A 9,514-nucleotide genomic window follows, 5' to 3' on the forward strand; every position below is an offset into this window, starting at 1 on the left:
ATAGATCGTTCCATTTAATAAAGTTAAAGGTCTCACCAACTTTAAGTTTCTTGAGTTTCACAGGAGATACCTGAAGCATTAAGTCTTTCTCTGGGACAAGGGGCTCTCTCTGGTTCTCTTCCACTGCTCACTTAGCTCACTTGCACTCAGGTTTTAGGCTCCTCCCCAAGCACATTCTTCCTTAGGTCTTATCTAAATCTTTACCCACCACCCCTTATTTATAGGGAGAAATCTCACTCCCTGAACTTATCTTTCCTCCCCATGCAAGATCCCAACCCTGTTTTTTAGTCTAAAGTAGCACCACTGAATGGTCAGAGATGTCATTGCCACCCAGTCTTATATATATATATTAAAAAAAAAATCCAGTTATCATGAGTAGTTGTCTGGTCACAATTCCCTTTCTTTTCCCAGTATGAGCTGCAGGCACACCAGATCTTTGGCTCATGCATCTGTTAAATCAGGCACATAGACTATCTCAGTGATGAATGGTCTGCATCCTCATTGAGAGAGACTTGCCTTCTCACTGGCAAGTCAACTGGGCCCTGTTGTGCAGAACAGACTTTCCACCCAGGCCCCAAAGAGTATGGAAGAAGGAATTGGGTCACCTATTAACAGATGCTTCCTAGAAAGGCCGGGAAGAACTCCAGACTGGACTAAATTATTTAGGTTCAACATATCTCCTTCCGGGGCAAAGAGAATGGGAATGAGTTTGGTTGGCAGTTCTTCTCATTATGCAGACAACACAAATGTTCACTGGGGCTTAATTGGGGTCCTCATTTTCTTTAGAGAAGTTTCACTGGTTTCAATTCTCTATAAATTATGAAGTTGCTTTTATAACCAGGCTACTGTAAGATTAGTCACTCAAACTTAGTCTTATTATTTCAACATCTTATTTTTATTATAGCTCATAGGGGCCAGTTCTGCCCCCTTCAAATTTCTCTTTGTTCTTTCTTTGATTCTTCATCTCAAACTACTCTGTTTCCCACATATTACGGTACTTACTGGTTTCTGCCATAACTATGGCTTTCTATGACTCTAGATCTTGGCACATACTGTTTTTTTGGCCTAGAATAATCTTTTCCCATCCCTCTTGCATCGTACCTACTCATACTCATTCTTCCAGTCTCAAAGTAAATGTTATTTTCTTATCTAGGCCATGCAGACCTTTTTAGCAGGGCCTCTCAAACTTTGGTATGCATAAGAATCACTGGGAGAGTTTTTTAAAAAATATATTGGGTTGTTGGAAAAGTCATGACGTATTTTGTCTACGTTTCTCAAAGGTCATTTATTTATATAAAGAACAAAGATCAATCAATGATATACTGCCCATTTTGTTCGATAACCTTCTGCCATCTTTCAGTGAGCTTCATAATTCCTCGTTCATAGAAGGACCTGTCTTTCTTTGCGAAAAACGGAACAAAGTGCTGATTTACAGCTTCATCTGAATTGAACGTCATACCACGCAAGGAGTTTAGAAGAGAGCAAAACAAGTGGAAGTCTGATGGCGCAAGGTCAGGCGAGTATGGTGGGTGTGGCAACACATCCCATCCAAGCTTCAATAATTTTTGACGGGTGATCAAAATTGTGTGTGGTCTCGCGTTGTCATGATGGAACACGACTCTTTTACAATTAACAAGCTCTGGACATTTCTGGATGATGGATTCATTCAAACTGTCCAATTGCTGACAGTACACATTTGAATTGATTGTTTGGTTCCTTGGTAGGAGCTCGAAAAACACGACACCTTTAAAATCCCACCACACTGAGAACATAACCTTCCTCTGATGAATGTCTGCTTTCGATGTCATTTGAGGCGAATCATCATATCGGGACCAAGACCGTTTGTGCACCACATTGTTGTAAACAATCCACTTCTCACCACCAGTTATCAGTTGTTTCAAAAAGGATCGTTTTCCTCATATTTAATGAGCATATTACAGATGTTTATACATGTCGTCAAATGAACTTCTTTGAGTGCATGCAAAACCCAAATATCGAGCTTGCTTACGTATCCCAGTTTCTTCAGGAGGTTGTGAACGCTTGAATGATGGATGTTCAATGTTTCTGCAATCTCTCGTGTTGTGTAACGTGGGTTTGACTCAATCAGTGCCTTTATTTTGTTGTCATCAACCTCGGTGGGCCTCCCTGACTTAGGTGCATCATTGAGATCAAAATCACCAGCACGGAATTTCATGAGCCATCGTTGGCACTGACATTCTTGTAGAACATTGTGACCGTAAGCTTTATGCAACTTTTCACAAGCTTGATGCATGTTCTTCCCTTTATGGAAGTAAAACAGTAAAATATGGCAAAGATGCACAGTTTGGTCTTCCATCTTAACTTGTAAAATCTCCAAAACTCAAGCAAATCGCTCAATTTTTGTTTTGAATCAAGCTAGAACTATCAGCTGTCAAATGACATAGCAATAACATAGATGCAAATGACTCTAGTACTTCCAAAAATGAACTAGTGCCATCTGTCACAAACATGAGTCATGAATTTTCCAACAACCCAATAGATTCCTTCTTCTCATCTCTGTCCCCCTCCACCTAATTCTGATTCAATAAGTTTGGGATGGGAGTAATTTAAACATTGGTAGGTAATTCTGATAGTGCTGCAGAACACACTTTGGGGACCACTAACCCAGACTAAATTAAGCCCCCAGCTCTGTGGTCCTGGAGCTCCCCATATGCACTCTATCAATACACTTGTTAATATCACTTTAGTGTGTCTCCTCCCTGATAGGCTGAAACCACAGCAAAGGCAGATTGTGTCCATAACATTTGCTGCTGAATCTTCATCAATCAATTAGCACAAGTATCCCCAGGGAAATAACTGTTATACCTCAGCTTCTTCCCACAATTATTAATAACTAGATTGCTTCGACTTCCCGTTTTGCTCTTCCAGCCTTCCTACACCTGTGAAACAATTTCCTGTATTGAATCTCCTCTGTTTGAAATACATAGCTTGGTTTCTGTTTTCCTGAATATGCTGACTATTGCAAATATTAATTTAAAAAGCCTCTCTCTAATGCAAATAAGAAACTTAAGTATTCACACAGTCCTGTGAATTATATACATCAGATTACTTTCCCTTTGGCATAATTTTATTTATTCCTTAGACATTTATTTAGTATCTCTTGGGCTGTCGGAAAAGTCATGACGCATTTTTGCAACGAAAAGCATAGAAAAATACGTCACGACTTTTCCGACAACCTAATAGTTTGTGTCAGAAACTATGCTCCCACCATGGATAAAAAGATGAAAAAGACCATTCTTGTCATCGAGGAACGCAGAGCGGGGGGCGGGGCTGGGATAGCTGAAGAGGCAGATATAGCAGTCTAAGAGCTATGGGAACACATGCTAGAAGGAGGCACCTAACTCAGTCCAAGGCAGGTGAGGTCGGGAAGCCTTCTCCATGCTGTCCTGTGTGCCCAGCCGTTGAAAAGAGGAGGGGGTAGAGGGAGACCTTCCACACAGAGTGAAGACCTAGAGAGCAGGGTTCTTTCAGGGCTCTTTCCTTGAGGTTGGAGAAGAGTTGCAAGTTGACAACACCTAAAGCTGGAATGGTTGGCAAGGAATCAGATCATGAAGGGCAGTGTAGACCATATTGAGGAATTATGTGAGACTGTCCTTATACTGAGGTCACTGGAAACCATTGAAAATAGTGACTTAATGAAATTGACAGTTAAGATACCACTGGCTAAAAGGGGGGGGGGGAACAACATATTTTCTAGAAGCTACCAAAGGACTGATGCTAATTAACACAAGTTAAGATGGTAATGATTCTTTCATTCACCAAACATTTAATGAATATTCACTATATCTTGAAGTATGAGTAGGAGCTTGGGTTATAAAAGAGCAGGAATAGCCTTTGCAATGAAAGGGAGCACCATTTGCATGGGCATGGGGATGCAGCAATACTGGTATGCTTAGGAACTAGCAGAGAGTCTGATGTAACAAGGCTACAAGGTAAATGAATTGGGTGGAAATGAAGTCCTAGGGCCCAATTATGAAGGACTTCAGGAGCCTTGTTGATAATGACACATTTAGGCAACAGGGACGACTGAAGGTTTTTAAGAGGGGTGGGGGTTGATGAAATCAGATTTATACTTTAGGAAACTATGTCTGGAGAAAAGAATTGAAGAATAGAGACTAGTTATGAAGCTGAGGCAGTTCAGGCAGACGCTGAACTCTGAGAAGCAGTAAGGATGGAAAGGAGCCAACTAATCCTGGGTCAATTAATATATGCCATCCTAGAAAATATTTTGTGTTCAAGCATCCATTAGTACCCAGAGGAAGCCTCGGAAATGTGCTTTTAGTCGTCTTTCTCAAAACTTTGCTAAAGTCTGTTTAACTGTGTTTTAAAATGCATGCCCTAGTAGAGCAGTCTTTTATCTTCCCAAATTCTTTTGGAAGTCATTCTAGGGAACAGACTGCATCACTAAGGGAAACGCTGAAAGGGGAAACGTGAGGGCTTGATACGAAGTGCAAATAAATTCTCCAGGGGCCTGTAGGGAAATAGTTTTTCAAAGAAGAAATGGGAGGAAGGCTGGAGTGGAAAAGTGGGAAAGACCTGAGGCTGAGTGAGACAAGGCACTTGAGGGGGATTTTTTTTCCCCTTTTGATTGAGGGGGAGAGAGGAAAACTCTGGGGGCAGGCAATCAGAAGTTACAAAGGCAAACACCTCCAGGAGCCCGGCAGGTGACATAAATAGTGAAGCAGGCATGGTTTCAGAATACAAGAGACACGTGGTCTACGCAAGAGGCAGATACCCACAAGCTCCAGTCAGTTGTTGTCATGTGGAAATGCAATGTTGCCAGATCTTGTGACTTTTCAAGAGAAGTCAGAAATCTAGATGTTCCTGTAAAATTACCCACTGTCTTTAATGTGGGTGACTAATTCAAATTCTGTTCTAAATACCATGCAGGCCAAGTAAAACACATTGTGGCTGCATTTGACTCTTGGCTGGCTAATTTGTAACCTGATTTAGAGGGAATGGGAAGGTCGTTCTTGAAAAAAATCTCACCAGCCATGGCAGATAGACACTACTTCTGCTGGAGCATACACAAGTCATGAGAATATACCACTTCCAAAAAAAAATCTATTACATCTACTGGCTAAGTTTCAAAAGATGATACAGAATGTACTGATGTGTAAGTGTGGTCTTGTGTTGGTGGGAAAATTTTCATAAGGCTGAAGTAGAAGGAAGGAAACCAGTCCTCTCTGCAGTCGTCTAACGTATCCGAAAAAAGTCAGGGTTGAAGAGAATGACATATTAGAAAAGATATGGTCTAATGTCTCTTCCAGGAACTAGTACTGGCATTAAAGTCAATTATTTCAACATGTGCCACACACAGTACATAAAGGATTCTCATGAGTCAATGATAAGACAATACCCCAGTGGAACATGCACGAAGAATGTGCACAATTCATAGAAAAGGAAATATTATAGGTTTTTCACTGAAAAAGAATGCTTTGTTTTACTTCACTTATGTGAGAAATCCAGGTTATGACAATGCTTTTCACCTATAATACTGAAAAAACTTAAAAAGAAATTTGGATAGGGCCAGCCAAGTGGCGCGATGGTTAAGAACTGGCTTGGGATGCCAGAGGGCCCCGGTTCGGATCCCACATATGAGGGCCAGTGACACTGCCCTCCACAGCTAAGATGCTGAACAACAGCTCAACCTGGAGCTGGGCTGCCTTGAGTCGCCGGCGACGGCGGAGGCTGCAGCCCCTGTGGCAGTGGGTTGTCACGGGCTACTGTATGTAGCCAGCAGCCAGCATGAGCGGCCATCCAGAAGCTGGTGACTGATTTGCCTCACCCGGGAAGAGCGCAATGATGGTGCCAACTTGGGCCAGTGAAGTAACGTCCTCCACAACTAGATTGAAGAACAAAACAACAGCAACTTGTCTGTTCCCCTTCCCCAATTCCCCAGTGCTGTTCCCATCCCCCCAATTCCCCAATAAAATAAAATAAAATAAAAAATCTAAAAAAAAAAGAAATTTGGATAATATGCTGTGTAGACAAAGGTATTGGGAAATGGCACTATCATACATTGGTGGTGGTATTTTAAATTGGCATGACTGCCAAGGAGAGCAAATTGGCAGGATCCATTAAAATTTAAAATATGTATGCCTCGTCATTCTCAAATTTCTAAATCTAAGAATTACACATTTATTCACACATTTGTGAAAGACATGTATGTAACAATATTCACTAAGCATCATTTAAAATAGCAAAGGATTGGAAATAAACTAAATGTTCAACAATATGGAAGTAAAATAATTGATGGTACTCCCAAACAACGAAACGCCTTGAAATCATTAGAAAGAAGCAGCTCTCTATGCGCTGAAATGGACACATCTCTAATATACTCGTATATTAAGTGGATGAGGCAAGGCTAAAAAGTGTAAATAGTATAACATTTGGGATTCCATAAATATGAGTCGTGTATACTTATATATGCATATACTATCTCTAGAAGGTACGAAAAGCATCTTTTAAAAAGGGGTGCTTCAGGGGAGGGCTGGCTGAGTGGGAATCAGAGATGGAAGGGGGTTAGCTTTTTGCTATATACTCAATTGTATATGCTGAATTTTTGTGATATATATACACACATAAAATCTATAGTATATAAGTGATATATATTGTATAATGTAATAATATGTATACTATAATATATATGATATATTATTTACATTTATATTACCTATTAAAAGCAATTAAAGAAAAGAAGTCCTCACTAAAAAAAAATATATATATCACTAACTTATTGTCAGTTCTCTCTAAAATCTCCTATGATTTTGAATCCCAACATCAAACTTTGGCTTCAAATTACTAGTAACTCTACCACAACTTTGGCTGTTGAAATAATTGTAGTTATTTTTCTTTTGCTATCTTAGATTCACATTCAAATCATTGGCTTTTCTATCCAACATGCTGGTGAAAGTGCATCCAAACCCACACATGTAAAAAAAAAAATTAGACCTCAAAATAGGACTCATCTGTGTGGAAGTCCTGGGTCCGTTCCTTTGCGGGAGTCCAGACGGCTCCTGAGCCTCTCTCTGACTCATTTCTCTAAGTGAAATAAAATGATAAGGCAGACATTTAAATAACAATGAGCAAAGCCTGGCTCTGGTGTACTAGAAGTGGAAAATTTTGTGAACGTGTTATGTTCCCACTGTGGAGGAGCGCAGACTATCTTTCTCAGCCAGGCACAGAAACATATAGAGGACTTAGAAATCCCATTAGTTTCAGAATGTACTGCCAATAAATTTAATAAGAAGTGGAAGCAAGCTTATTTATTTGTTTTACAGCATTCTCAAGGCTGCACAGAAAGAAACTCTTAGAGGAGTTTATATCAGTGAGTAAAACATTATTCATCAAACTCTCGACGACTTCCTGAGCACCTACTAAGTGCTAGGGCACTGGGCTAGGTGCCGTGGTAGGGCTACAATGATGGGTAAGGAGTTTGTAATCTAATTTCATGCTTCCCAAAGTCTCCTCTGAGGAGCACTAAATTCTCAGGAAGATTAATATTGTTACAAGACAAAAAAAAAAAAAGCTTTTCTTGATAATTCAGAATCAGAAAAGAAATTAAGCAAAAAAATTAATCTGAAATTAAGCAGTTTCATTGGCATAAGACTTTTTAGATCTTTTAACATGCTACTGTGCAATGTGAATCTTCTAGAAAGGGGCATGGCATGCAGCCTTTCCCAAAATTATTTGAACACAATTAGCTCTTTGGTTTGAGTGGCTGGAGGAACTAACGTCTATGCAACGTATGTAGGAAAGCAGTAGCCTTAATGGAGAGAGAAATGTAAATGCCTATGTGGAAAGTTAAATAGCAAAATAGAATTTTCATAAAGTAAGCTGCGTTGACTGCGCAAATGTTTGGCATGGATAAAATAAACAGTTCGAATTCCAAAAGGGAAAAGTCAGTGGTGACCTAGAGTTGAAAGTCTGGTGGAATAGAAAAGGTTAGGGTTAAGCCTCAAACAAGGGAAGTATCAGTCAAAAAGGAGAAGCAGCTGAAAGTGACAGCCATTCAGAAGAGGAAGGAGCAGAGGGCTCATTACATCAAAAGGAAATGGAGTTATGTCTAGGTAGGACTGAATTGGAAAAGGCCTTGGCTGCCAGGTTAAGTAATCTGAACCTTGTCTTACAGGAAATAGGGAGCCTTGAATAGCCTATAAGCAGGACACTGAAATGTTTAAAGTAACCCTATAAAAAAATTACCCTGGTACTCATTTGCAGAAAGGATCAGGGGTGGGTGGAGTAGATTGGGAAGGGAGAAGAGAGCCAGAAACTCACTGTGAGATAAAGGTCTGGACTGGGGTAAATGCAGACTATGAAAGGGATTTTGAATGAAGAATTGACAGAACATCCCCAATTCCCTAACACTGTTCCCTTTCCCCAATTCCTCAATAAAATATTAAAAAAAAGAATTGGCAGAACATGATAGCTGTGTGTGAAAACTATATAAATGGTTACCAGTGAATTACATAGGTTTGGGTGATAAGGAGAATGGGACCACTCACATGGGCAGGATAGTTTTGTAGATATCAATTTGCACTTTGTTTCTTGAGTTTTTCCTAACTAACCTTGCCACCCCCAACCCCCACAAAGTAGGCAGGCTTTTCATACTTCTTTGCTTGAAGGATTTTTGCCTGAAGAGCTGTCAGCTCTCCTTGTCTTTTATAAAGCTGAAACTCACAAACAGATGATGTTGGCTATCCTAGAACGAAGAGCAATAATAGCAGAGACAGGATTTCCTTCCAGGTCAGGGAGAGAGTGGGCAGCAGAAGTGAATTCTAAAGGACTAGAAAAAGGATACACCCAGTTCAACTCAGTGGCCACCCTCCAGGAAATGGCTAGCCTCAGAGGGGATGATTGCAATATGTACCTTGAGAAATCAGAAGCTAGGTCCCTCCAGAAGAGTTCAAGATACCCATGCCTCACATTTAAAAGTGTGACGGAACCAAGTGTGGGTAAGGATGAGGAGCAATAAGAGTGCTAATTGCTGTGTGAGTGTAACCCACTTTGGTGAGCAGTTTGCCTACATCTAGTAAAGCTGAAGATTCCCAGAAATCCCCTCGGTATACACCCTACAAAGGTGATAGGTGCAAAAGTGTCAAAGAGCAACATTGTCTGTAAGAGTGGAAAATTTGGAAAGAGCTTAAAACCCAAGAGGAGAATGTTTAAATATTGTAGTATATAGTGTATATTCACAAAGTAGACCTCTAAACGAACGAACTGGAGCAACATGGATAGATTTAAAAAAACACAATGTTGAATATAAAGAACAAGTTTCAGGAGGAAATTGCGATTTACATAAGGATTTCCGATATGCAAACCATACCAAAGCATATTCTGTATTATTTGTGGGCATACATGCAAAGCAAAAGGGTGAAGCTGGCATGGGCATCACAATCATTAAAGTCAGAATAGTGATTGCACTTAAGGGGACCAGGAGGGGATTAGGAAGCGGTCATTGAAGCATCCACTG

The sequence above is a fragment of the Hipposideros armiger genome, unplaced genomic scaffold (genome assembly GCF_001890085.2).
Source record: "Hipposideros armiger isolate ML-2016 unplaced genomic scaffold, ASM189008v1 scaffold_42, whole genome shotgun sequence".
In the NCBI taxonomy this organism is placed as follows: domain Eukaryota; kingdom Metazoa; phylum Chordata; class Mammalia; order Chiroptera; family Hipposideridae; genus Hipposideros; species Hipposideros armiger.